Below are 13,368 nucleotides of genomic sequence, written 5' to 3'. Positions count from 1 at the left end.
CTTCATTTGTATCTATACTTTTTTTTATTTTTCTAACTGCAACAACTACTGAAGGTAAGGGTTATGCATAATTTGTCTCTTATAAAGATCTTTCATTCCATCATGGTTTTCACATTGTTCGGGGGTCCACCACGAGTCGTATCACTGTTCATTTTACAACAAAAATTTAGAGGATATTATTTCTTGAACTAATCGGTGTAACAACAAAAATGAAAAGTTGACATGAGAAAAATCACCCATTCACTTTATTGCACTTGGACAAAAAGTTGCTGAGACAAAAAGTCGCTACAAGGAAAACACCCATTGACTTTAATGCATTTGTAGTGAGAAAAAAATTGTTGCACATAAAAAATTTGGACTTCAATGCCATATTCAAATTTTTCGCCATTTTGAAAATGCTTCAATAATTTTCCTCGAAGCAAAATGGAACAAATTCGCTCATTGCTAGTTTTTACTAATCACCATAAAATAGCGTGATCATATAAAGGAATGAGTCTAAGGACTTCATAGAACTATGTGCCTTCTTGTTACCCCCAAAGTATGTAATATGAAAAAAAAAAATGTATGGACGATACTTTGTTTTTAAACTTTTTGGTTTCCAAAACGTATCTACTGTGTGCTTTAGATGAGGCTTAACAAGGGATCTATAGCGGGATCAAATTATATTTTCTTTATTTATAAGTTTAAATAGACACAACACTTTCTATAGTTGGTTATCCAGAGATCCAGCCAACACAGGCCGGAAATACAAATCTAATAAGTGTACAATTAGGATTCATTCTTTTGCCTTTCCTTGCATTTACTGCTAATGAACTTCAGTTCACCATATATTTCCCTACATTCGCCTATTTCACTTTATTGCACTTGGACAAAAAGTTGCTGAGACAAAAAAGTCGCTACAAGGAACATACCATTGACTTGAATGCATTTGTAGTGAGAAAAAAATTGTCGCACATAAAAAATTTGGACTTCAATGCCATTTTCAAATTTTCCACCATTTTGAAAATGCTTCACTAATTTTCCTCGAAGCAAAATGGAACAGATTCGATCAACGCTAATATTTACTAATCACCATGACATAGAGTGACCATATAAAGGAATGAGTCTAAGGACTTAATAGAACTATGTGCCTTCTTGTTACCCCCAAAGCATGTAATATGAAAAAAAAAACTTTTATGGACGGTTCTGTGTTTTTAATCTTTTTGGTGCCAAAACGTGTCTACTGTGTGCTTTAGATGAGGCTTAACAAGGGATCTATAGCGGGATCAAATTATATTTTCTTTATTTATAAGTTTAAAAAGACACAACACTTTCTATATTTGGTTATCCAGAGATCCAGCCAACACAGGCCGGAAATACAAGTCTAATAAGTGTACAACTAGGATTCATTCTTTTGCCTTTCCTTGCATTTACTGCTAATGAACTTCAGTTCACCATATATTTCCCTACATTGCAGCATCATTGCGGCTGAGTAGACTTGAATCTGTATAACAATGTATTTTTTTAACCTTAATTATAAGGTTTAATGCCTAATTATATTTACTTTCATGAAAACAATTTATTTCAACGATAGTTCATTTGTATCTATACTTTATTTATTATTCTATCTGCAACAACTACTGAAGGTAAGGGTTATGCATAATTTGTCTCTTATAAAGATCTTTCATTCCATCATGGTTTTCACATTGTTCGGGGGTCCACCTCGAGTCATATGACTGTTCATTTGACAATAAAATTTTAGAGGATATTAGAACTATGTGCCTTCTTGTTACCCCCAAAGTATGTAATATGAAAAAAAACTTTTATGGACGATACTTTGTTTTTAAACTTTTGGTGTCCAAAACGTGTCTACTGTGTGCTTTAGATGAGGCTTAAAAAGGGATCTATAGCGGGATCAAATTATATTTTCTTTATTTATAAGTTTAAAAAGACACAACACTTTCTATAGTTGGTTATCCAGAGATCCAGCCAACACAGGCCGGAAATACAAGTCTAATAAGTGTACAATTAGGATTCATTCTTTTGCCTTTCCTTGCATTTACTGCTAATGAACTTCAGTTCACCATATATTTCCCTACATTCGCCCATTCACTTTATTGCACTTGGACAATAAGTTGCTGAGACAAAAAGTCGCTACAAGGAAAACACCCATTGACTTGAATGCATTTGTAGTGAGAAAAAAATTGTTGCACATAAAAAATTTGGACTTCAATGCCATTTTCAAATTTTCCACCATTTTGAAAATGCTTCACTAATTTTCCTCGAACAAAGTGGAACAGATTCGCTCATCACTAATATTTACTAATCACCATGACATTGTGTGACCATATAAAGGAATGAGACTAAGGACTTTATAGAACTATGTGTCATCTTGTTACCCCCAAAGCATGTAATATGAAAAAAAACTTTTATGGACAGTGCTGTGTTTTTAAACTTTTTGGTGTCCAAAATGTGTTTACTGTGTGCTTTAGATGAGGGTTAACAAGGGATCTATAGCGGGATCAAATTATGTTTTCTTTATTTATGTTTAAAAAGACACAACACTTTCTATAGTTGGTTATCCAGAGATCCAGCCAACACAGGCCTGAAATACAAGTCTAATAAGTGTACAACTAGGATTAATTTTTTTGCCTTTCCTTGCATTTACTGCTAATGAACTTCAGTTCACCATATATTTACCTCCATTGCAGCATCATTGTGGCTGACCATAGAGTTGCATCTGGCACAATGTTGTGCACATGACCACTAGAGCACTTCTGACAGTTAAATCGCATAATAATATAACAGTTGGGGTTGTTTTCTCTATGATAAAATTTGCCTACAAGGGAAATAATTACAAGTCCATAAGAGGACATTATAGACAGATAGCAGGATACATATAATAAGAATCATAGGGCTAAAGGCAGGTTCAAAGTGTTTATTATCCACAGCATGGCATGTCTTGAGCCTCCACTTCCTTTGCCAAGTATAAAAATCACCGCTACCCTTCTGGCCTCATCCCATCGATTTTTGATCCCAACTAAGATATAATTACTTCATATTGGTGGCAAAATAATCCTTTTGGGGTTATTTAATATTTCAATTATTTTAAAAAGTCGCTACAAGGAAAACACCCATTGACTTTAATGTATTTGTAGTGAGGAAAAAATTGTTTCACATAAAAAATTTTGATGCCTATTGATTTCAATTCGATGCGCAAATTTGTCGCCATTTTGAAAATGTTTTCACTGCTTCATGAATTTTCCTCTAAGCAAAATGTTACAGATTCGCTTATCGCTAATATTTACCGATCACCATGACAAACCATGACCATATGAAGGAATGAGACTAAGGACCTCATAGAACTATGTACCTTCTTTTTACCCCCAAAGTATGTAATATGAAAAAAAACTTTTATGGATGGTACTGTGTTTTTAAACTTTTTGGTGTCCAAAACGTGTCTACTGTGTGCTTTAGATGGATGAGGCTTAACAAGGGATCTATAGTGGGATCAAATTATTTTTTCACTATTTTTCAGTCACAACACTTTCTATAGTTAGTTATCCAGAGATCCAGCCAACACAGGCTTCAAATACAAGTCTAATAAGTATACAACTAGGATTAATTTTTTTGCCTTTCCTTGCATTTACTGCTAATGAACTTCAGTTCACCATATATTTCCCTACATTGCAGGATCATTGCGGCTGACTGCAGAGTTGGATCTGGCTAATGCACAATGTTGTGCACATGACCACTAGAGCACTTCTGACCGTTAAACCGCACAATAATATAATGGTTGGGATTGTTTTCTCTGGGATAAACATATGTCTACAAGGGAAATAATTACAAGTACATTAGAGATTATATTACATTATAGACAGATAGCAGGATATATGGCTAAAGGCAGGTTCAAAAGTGTTTATTATCCACAGCATGGCATGTCTTGAGCCTCCAGTTTCTTTGCCAAGTGTAACCATCACCACTACCCTTCTGGCCCAATCCCATGTCTTTTTGATCCCAGCAAAGATATATGGTGGCAAAATGATCCTATTGGGTTTATTTAACATTTCAATAATTTTTTGTCAGACTTAAGTTTTGGAGATCCAAATTATGGAAAGATCCTGTAAGGAAACCTTACCCTGGTGGTCTAGTGGGCAGCAGGGTCCTTCAGCGTGGACGCCCGTTGTGCAGCTCCTTTCTCTTCAGTGACCTGTTCCCTTATGGCGCTTACCATTGCGCTTCCTGGTTTATACGCCGGCGTGATGACGTCACATGCAATGCCACGAAATTCAAATAGTATTTAAAGGGGCTTTTGCAAAATTCACATTGCCGTTGTTAGGTTCTTTTTAGATAAAGTTCCTGGGTGTTTATTCTTGTGAAACCTACCTGATCTACTGTGTTTGACCTTGCCTGCCTTCTTCACTATCCTGATTCTCTCAAATCCTGATCCTGCCTGTTTGTGACATGCTGACTTCTCCAATCCGACCTTTTGCCTGTACTCTGACTATTCTCCTATCCTGATTCCGGCCTGTCTGATGATTCTCTGCTTGTGCTGGCCCAGCCTGCCTGTTCCTGATGGTGTTCTTCCTTCCAGTATCCTGTTGAGATTATCGTGCCCCTTTGCATGTCCAGAACCGTTAGCTTTGCTCCTCTCTCAAATAAGATGTGGCGGCATCCAATTAGCCGAGGGCTCCTCCTGAGGTGAAAGGCGGCAGTTAAAGGCAGAAGTGAGAGCCGAGACCAGGGAGCCTAGCTTGGGTTCTGGATATAGGGTGCCGAACGTGACAGTACAATGGCCCCATGAGACAGAAGAAAATGGAAGAAGCTCCCGCTATTCCGCAAACCAATGATCTGCTGTACTCGACCCTCCTCCAGCACCTTGATGAACAAGAGGGAAAACAGAACTTTAATATTCAAGGTCTGTGGTCTCTTTCCGAGAGGTTGGATGCACAGCAATCCTCTTCTGAGATTCCTGCAGGTTCTGTTCAGTCTGCTACTCCGGGTAATAGAGGTTTTTCTCATGACCCAAAAATCCCCTTTCCTGATAAGTTTAATGGGGATAGGAGTCATTTTTTGGTTTTTCAAGAGGCATGTAAGTTATACCTCAGTTTTTTCCCTCACAACTTCCCTACTGGTGAGGATGAAGTAATGTTCGTTATGACCTTACTACAAGGTGACGCACAAGTCTGGGCAGTAAGATTACCCCCTCTGACCCTGCCCGTCTATCCCTAGAAGCATTTTTTGCTACCATGGCCATGTTATACGATGACCCGGATTGTGCTAGCTCTGCCGATTCCGCTATTCGTAAACTCCTTCAAGGGTAAGGAGTTATTGAAGAGTATTGTACAGAATTCCACCGCTGGTCAGTTGAGACGGGGTGGAATGATACAGCTCTTCGTAGTCAATTCCGGGTGGGTCTTTCTAGCTCTGTTAAAAACAGCCTGGTTAATTAACCTCTTTCATCCACTTTGGATGACCTCATGAGGTAAGCCATCCAAACTGATAGGAGCCAAAGAGAAAGACGAGCTGAGGGGGATACAGATTTCCCTATTATATGTAATGACGAGTCACCAAATCCCTCGTTTCCTAACCCTCAGGGGGTACCCATGCAATTGGGGGCTACACACTTGTCTACCGAGGAAAGGGCCCGTAGGCGATCCCTGGGTCTATGCATATACTGTGGGGATAAGGGGCATTTCCTTAAAAATTGTCCCAAGAGGCCTGCAATTTCTCAAAACATAAGTGGAGAAGGGAAGCTCCATTTTGGTAGAGAGATCTCCTCTCCCCAATTCACCTCAAAAAACTTAGTACCTGTAGTTTTGTCCTGGCCTGGGGGTTCAGTTACAGTTTCTGCCTTGGTAGATTCCTGGACTGGGGAAATTTTTTTAGATGCTGCCTTCGCAGAAAGGTATAAAATTCCCCTTATTCCCCTCAAACCTCCTATGAGGATTTCTGCTAATGATAAAAGCCCACTGGGGTCAGGTCTGGTAACCCAAAAATCCAAGGCATTATCCATGTGTGTGAACAATATGCATTGTGAAAAATTAGCTTTTCACGTTCTCAATGGTTCCTCGTTCCCATTAATTCTGGGGTTACCATGGCTACAGCTGCACAACCCCCACATTGATTGGGTAAAAGGGGTGCTTATTCAGTGGGGTTCCAAGTGCAAAGATTCATGTCTAGCTTCCACTCTAATGGTGGCAGTTACTTCCCTAGAGAAACTCTCTTCTGTTGAGCATTGTTCTAAGTCTCGTTCTGGGGTACATAGTTCCCTACCAGCAGTTACATTCTCTCAGAAAAGAGCAGCTGGACCCACAGGGAAGTATCCAAATATCACTTTGGGGGCTTGGTTTGGCTATCCACAGGGAATATTAAGCTTAAAATTCCAGCTCTTAAGCGGGGGCCCAGATTTATAGGTCCATACCCTATTGTGGAAATTGTGAACCCAACCTCTGTCCGTCTTGAGTTACCTGAGATATTTATGTTGTCTAACCTGTTTCATATTTCTGTGTTAAAACCAGTCCTACAGGTCCACCAGCTATCATGTCCTCCTCCATTGTTGGTGAAAAGTCTGGTCAAATCTGATGCCAGAGTTGACCACCTTAGGAAACAGTCCCATCCCAGGTCTCCTGGTAAGCTTGAGGGTTCAGTGGCCCCTCCTAGAGGGGGGGGGGTAATGTAAGGAAACCTTACCCTGGTGGTCTAGTGGGCAGCGGGGTTCACTGCCACTCCTTCAGCGTGGACGCCCACTGCGCAGCTCCTTTCTCTTCCCTTATGGCGTGCCACCGTGCTTCCTGGTTTATGTGCCGGCGTGATGACGTCATGCGCAATGGCGTGAAATTTAAATAGTATTTAAGGGGCTTTTGCAAAAATCACATTGCCCGTTGTTAGGTTCTATTTAGAAAAAGTTCCTGGGTGTTTATTCTTGTTAAACCTATCTGATCTACTGAGTTTGACCTTGCCTGCCTTCTTGACTATCCTGATCCTCTCCAATCCTGATCCTGCCAGTTTGTGACTACGCTGAGTTCTCCAATCCGACCTTTTGCCTGTACTCTGACTATTCTAAGGCCTGATTCTGGCCTGTCTGACAATTCTCTGCTTGTGCTGGCCCAGCCTGCCTGTTCCTGGTGGTGTTCTTCCTTCCAGTATCCTGGTGAGACGATCGTGCCCCTTTGCTCGGCCAGAACTGTTAGTTTTTCTCCTCTCTCAAATAAGACCTGGCGGCATCTGATTAGCCGAGGGCTCCTCCCGAGGTGAAAGGCGGCAGTTAAAGGCAGAAGTGAGAGCCTAGACCAGGGAGCCTAGCTTGGGTTCTGGATATAGGGTGCTGAACGTGACAGATCCCTTATGTGGAAAACCATTCTGGACTCAAATACATTTTCTCTGACAAAATTTTTGTTTTAGGTTTCCACCTCAAGGTATTCTTCAAAGATACCAGTTACCATAAAACGTGTATGCAGTGGGACATCTTCTTTCCAATAGCAAAGATCTGTAGAACTTTAGACTAGAGGAAGAGAACTTTCATTTGAAGCAGCATAGATGGTTTAGTTGACAGTGAAGAGGTTGGGGAATGCACTACAGGGTATGTTGGATGGCTCTGTTAATGCCTTTAAGAGTGGCTTGGGTGATTTCTTGAACAGGCATAATATCCAAGGCTATATAGTGATCTATTGTGACAGGGTGTTTGGAAAACACCACCACTGTCTTAGAGAAAAAGGCACATAAAAGAGTGCATTTAAACTGCATTGTATGTGCTGCAAAGGAATACTTGGCTCAGGTAGGGTTAATATTCCCTCTCAGCCAGGTAATTAAGTGGCAGCTGAGAGAGGATCTACCTGACCATGTAAAAGGGCTGTGTGAGCACAGTTCAGGGCTCTCCAGGGAAGTGAGGTGCTGTGAGAGACAGAGCTGGGCAGAAGGATCTTTTCTGCCAGCAAGTTCCAGAGCTTGGAGCCTAAATCCCTTGTGGGGAAAGAAAGAGGAAAGGACTGGCAGAGGCTAGTGAGTCTGAGTCCCAGGAGGGTAAGGCCAGCAGGGCTGAGTATGAAGCCCAAATACTTCAAGGTGCAAGAGGGAGAGAGTTTCCCTTGATGGTGAGCGACCAGAGGTGGGAAAACTCTGAATGTTTTGCAGTGTATTTACTGAACTGTACCCTGCATGTTCTACAGTGAAGTTGAACTGTAACCTGAACATTTTTTTTATATATATATATAAAATGTGAGTGTATAGATATATCTGTATAAGTATGTGTATGTGTCCTGGGGTTCATTTTAGGGGTTGAAGTATATGGACTTTGGTCTTTTTTCAACCCAACTTAACAATGAATTTTTGTAACCTTAATTATAATGTTTAATGCCTAATTATATTTATTTGACAATGGTTTATTTCAACAATACTTCATTTGTATCTATACTTTATTTATCATTCTAGCTACAACAACAACTACTCCAGGTAAGGGTTATGCATAATTTGTCTCTTGTAAACATCTTTCATTCCATCATGGTTTTCACATTTTTTGGGGGTCTGCCTCAAGTCGTATGACTGTTCATTTGACAACAAAAATTTAAAGGTTATTATTTCTTGAACTAATCGGTGCAAAAACATTAATGAAAAGTTGTCATGAGAAAAATCGCCCATTGACTTTATTAGATTTGGACAAAAAAGTTGCTGAGACAAAAAAGTCGCTACAAGGAAAACACCCATTGACTTTAATGCATTTGTAGTAGTGAGAAAAAAATTGTTGCACATAAAAAATGTTGACGCATATTGAATTCAATGTGATGTGAAAATTTTTCACCCATTTTGAATTTATTTTCACTGCTTCACGAATTTTACTCTAAGCAAAATAGAGCAGATTCGCTCATCGCTAATATTTCCCAATCACCATGAAGTACCATGACCATATAAAGGAATGAGACTAAGGACTTCATAGAACTATGGGGCAAATTCACTAAGATGCGAAGTTGCGCCAGGCGCAACTTCGCCGCACTTCGCCAGGCGTAGTTTCACGAGCGCTCCGCAAATTCACTAAAATCCGAAGTTGCGCACAGGGGTAGCGTAAGGTTGCGAAGTTGCGCTAGCGCTGATTCGCTATATAAAGCGAAGTTACGCTAGCGAAGGCTGATTTGCATACAGCGCGAAATTCAAATTTCAATGGAGGAACACGTATCTGCACTACAAATGCCTAGAAAACCTTCAAATCAGCAAATTAAAATTTTATTTTGCCTTACACATGTGCCCACTGTCTAGGTAAGTTGCCATGAGTCAGGAAATGTAGGGGGGAGGGGAGCCCCAAAAATTTTTCGATCTTTTTCAGCCTATCAGCCATCATGTAGAGAACACACCAGCGTTTTTTCGGGATTTAGAAAAAAAATTGACTTTTTTTTAAACAATCCCTATCTACTCTATTGCGCTTTGCCAGGTCTGAGGTGGCGAAGGAAGTCTAGCGTAAAAGGTAGCGTTCAGTACACTGCGCAAGTTAGTGAATTTGCGTAATTTCGTCGATAGCGAAGATTCGCCTGGCGTAAGGTTGCGAAGTAACACTAGCGAAACTATGCCAGCGTTCGTTAGTGAATTTGCGCAGTAGCGAAAAATGCCAAACGCTAGCGAATTAACGCTAGCGTTCGGCGATTCGCGCCTTAGTGAATTTGCCCCTATGTGTCTTCTTGTTACCCCCAAAGTATGTAATATGAATAAAACTTTTATGGACGGTACTGTGTTTTTAAACTTTTTGGTGTCCAAAACGTGTCTACTGTGTGCATTGGTTGAGGCTTAACAAGGGATCTATAGTGGGATCAAATTATATTTTAACTATTTTTTAATTGAAAAAGACACAACACTTTCTATAGTTAGTTATCCAGAGATCGAGCCAACACAGGCCTCAAATACTAGTCTAATAAGTGTACAACTAGGATTCATTTTTTTGCCTACCCTTGCATTTACTGCTAATGAACTTCAGTTCACCATATATTTCCTACATTGCAGCATCATTGTGGCAAACTACAGAGTTGCATCTGGCGCAATGCACAATGTTGTACGCATGACCACTAAAGCACTTCTGATGGTTAAACTGCACAGTAATATTAGGGTTGGAGTTGTTTTCTCTGGGATAAAAATGTGCCTACAAGTGAAATAATTACAAGTACATTAGAGGACATTATAGACAGATAGCAGGATATATGTAATAAGAATGATAGGGCTAAAGGCAGTCTCAAAAGCGTTAAATTATCCACAGCATGGCATGTCTTGAGCCTCCAGTTTCTTTGCCAAGTGTAACCATCACCACTACCCTTCTGGCCTCCTCCCATCGCTTTTTGATGCCAACTAAGATATAATTACTCCATATTGGTGGCAAAATGATCCTATTGGGTTTATTCAACATTTCAATAATTTTTTGTCAGACTTAAGGTATGGCGATCCAAATTATGGAAAGATCCCTTATGTGGAAAACCATTCTGAACTCAAATACATTTTTGCCTGACAAAGCTTTTGTTTTAGGTTTCCACCTCAAGGTACTCTTCAAAGATAGCAGTGTCAGGTGGCCTATCGGATCCCAGAAGGAGTAGTCGGGACCAAGGAGGAAGCTTGGGGGTTAAGGACCAGGTTCGCAGTATCAGAAGGGATAAGAAGTTGTCGTCAAATTCCAGGCAAGGTTCAGTAGGCAGCCAGAATACAGCAAATTCCAAGTTCAGGCAGGGTCAAGAAGTTCAGGAATCAGTCAGCACGAATTATAGATGTACCCAGGAACCAAACAGGAAATCCTACAATCGGGCATCAAACCCATAACCTGGAAGTCCTTAAGTATTTGAATTTCGCTCTATGCATTTTAGGTCATTGCGCCGACGTCGGACCACGTGGGTCATAGGAGCCGCCATCTTGGATGTGATGCCAAAGAAGAGTGGAGCGCCATCAGACGCTCCTGACAGTACCCCCTCTCCCAGGGGGAGCTACTGAACCACCCTCATGTGGTTTCTTTGGAAATTGCTTGTAAAATTCCCTCACCAGGCGAGGAGCATGGACATAGATATGTTTCTCCCAGGAACACTCTTCGGGACCAAAACCCTTCCAGTGAATCAGGAATTGTAGCGACCCTCTGGAGATTCCGGTGTCCAAGATCTTTTCTACCTCGTATTCCTGTTGGCCGTCTACGGAGATAGTAGAAGGAGGAGATTGTTCAGAAGAGAAGCGATTAGATATCGCTGGTTTTACCAAATACACATGGAACACATTAAGGATTCGCATCTCAGGGGGAAGCTTAAGTCTGACAGCCACGGGGTTGACGATCTCCACAATGGAGTATGGACCAACAAATTTCAGACCCAACTGGGGGGAAGGAATCTTGAGACAAATGTTCCTCAAAGAGAGCCACACTTTGTCCCCTACTTTATATAACAGAGCAGACTTTCGTACTTGATCAGTATACTTCTTTTGGGATAAGGAACTTTTCTCTAAATTGGTTTTGGTTGCCGACCAAATGGCTGACATGTGGGCTGCATGATCATCGGCCGCTGGAACTTCGGATAAGAGGAAGTCCTGAGGGAAAGCTTGAGGATGTTGTCCATACAGGGTCAAGAAGGGTGATCTTCCCGTAGAGGCATGGCAAGCGTTGTTGTGAGCAAAATCCACCCAGGGAAGTAGATCGGATCAATCATCCTGGCAGAGGGATACATGACTTCTCAGGAACTGTTCCAGTGTTTGGTTTACTCTTTCAGCTGCCCCATTGGTTTGAGGGTGATAGGCAGAGGAGAATTGAAAAGCGATACCCAAGTCTTTACACAATGAGTGCCAGAACTTGGACACAAACTGGGAATCTCTGTCTGATACAATCGCCGCTGGGAAGCCATGAAGATGGAAAATAAATTAAATGAACAACTGAGAGAGTTCAATGGCAGAGGGAAGTTTGCGAAGAGGGATAAAGTGTGCCATCTTGCTGAAGCTGTCAATAACCACCCAAATCACGGTGTTCCCCTTGGAAGGTGGTAATTCAACAATGAAGTCCATAGCCAAATGAGTCCAAGGATGAGAAGGAGTGGGTAGGGGTTGTAACAGCCCACTAGGGTGAGCGTGACTGGATTTAGATGAGGCACAGATGGCACAAGCTGCCACAAAGTCCATCACATCCTTCTGTAGGGAAGGCCACCAGAGGAGTCGACTGATAAGCTCAAAGGTCTTCTGAGTACCTGGATGTCCAGCTTGCATGGAACAGTGGCTTTGCTGAAGAATGAGTATGCGGAGTTCGGGTGGTACATAAACCTTACCAATGGGGATATCAGCAGGAGCAGATGACTGGACAGATAGGATCTGACTGGCCAGTTGTGGGAATAGGGAAGCAATGATCTTTGTAGGAGGAACAATTGGCTCATGGTCTACATTGATGATCCCCTCAGGGTGAATAGGACAGGAGCTATATGGGAAGAGGACCCCTTGATAAATTGTCGGTAGTAGTTAGCGAAACCGACAAATCTTTGGATGGCCTTGGTACTTGTGGGGACAGGCCAGTCTTGGATTGCCATGACCTTGGAAGAGTCCATCTCGAACCCCTCTTGAGAGATAATGTACCTCAGGAATTGATATCTTGGGAACCTCAAAGTCACACTTCTCCAACTAGGGAGTTTTGTCTCAGACGAGAAAGCACCTCTTTCACCCGGGTTCGGTGAGTTTCCAAGTCTTTGGAGAAGATTAGAATGGCATCCAGGTACACGACTACAGATTGCCCCAAACAATCTCTGAAGATGTCATTCACAAATTCTTGGAAGAGGATGGGGGCGTTGTAAAGGCCGAAGGGCATTATCAGGTACTCATAATGCCCATCTCTGGTATTGAATGACGGAAGACTCATGTCTAGCTTCCACTCTAATGGTGGCTGTTACTTCCCTAGAGAAACTCACTTCTGTTGAGCATTGCTCTAAGTCTCGTTCTGGGGTACATAGTTCCCTATACTATACTATATACATGTTTCTGTGTTAAAACCAGCCATACAGGTCCACCAGCTATCATGTCCTCCTCCATTGTTGGTGAAAAGTCTGGTCAAATCTGATGCCAGGGTTGACCACCTTAGGAAACAGTCCCATCCCAGGTCTCCTGGTAAGCTTGAGGGTTCAGTGGCCCCTCCTAGAGGGGGGGGTAATGTAAGGAAACCTTACCCTAGTGGGCAGTGGGGTTCACTGTCGTTCCTTCGGTGTGGATGCCCGCTGCACAGCTCCTTTCTCTTCAGTGAACCGTTCCCTTATGGCGCGCCACCGTGTTTCCTGGTTTATGTGCTGGCGTGATGAAGTTATGCGCAATGGCGCAAAATTCAAATAGTATTTAAAGGGGCTTTTGCAAAATTCACATTGCCCGTTGTTAGGTTCTATTTAGAAAAAGTTCCTGGGTGTTTATTCTTTTGAAACC

The 13,368-nt window shown here is 41.6% G+C and overlaps 1 long non-coding RNA gene across 2 annotated transcripts in view; it reads left to right on the top strand.

The window, feature by feature from the left end:
- LOC121400418 overlaps positions 1 to 13,368 on the top strand; it is a 31,973-nt gene that overhangs the window by 4,986 nt on the left and 13,619 nt on the right. Inside the window, exons 1-2 of one of the 2 annotated variants that reach the window (XR_005965743.1) lie at positions 1,611 to 1,625; positions 8,410 to 8,430. This is a non-coding gene — a long non-coding RNA (uncharacterized LOC121400418). Of the gene's footprint in view, positions 1 to 1,610; positions 1,626 to 8,409; positions 8,431 to 13,368 lie in introns of those variants that run through there. The other variant, XR_005965742.1, reaches the window with a different exon arrangement.

The sequence above is a fragment of the Xenopus laevis genome, chromosome 2S, assembly GCF_017654675.1.
Source record: "Xenopus laevis strain J_2021 chromosome 2S, Xenopus_laevis_v10.1, whole genome shotgun sequence".
NCBI classification, from domain to species: Eukaryota; Metazoa; Chordata; class Amphibia; order Anura; family Pipidae; genus Xenopus; species Xenopus laevis.
This window is presented reverse-complemented; position numbering and strand designations above follow the sequence as displayed.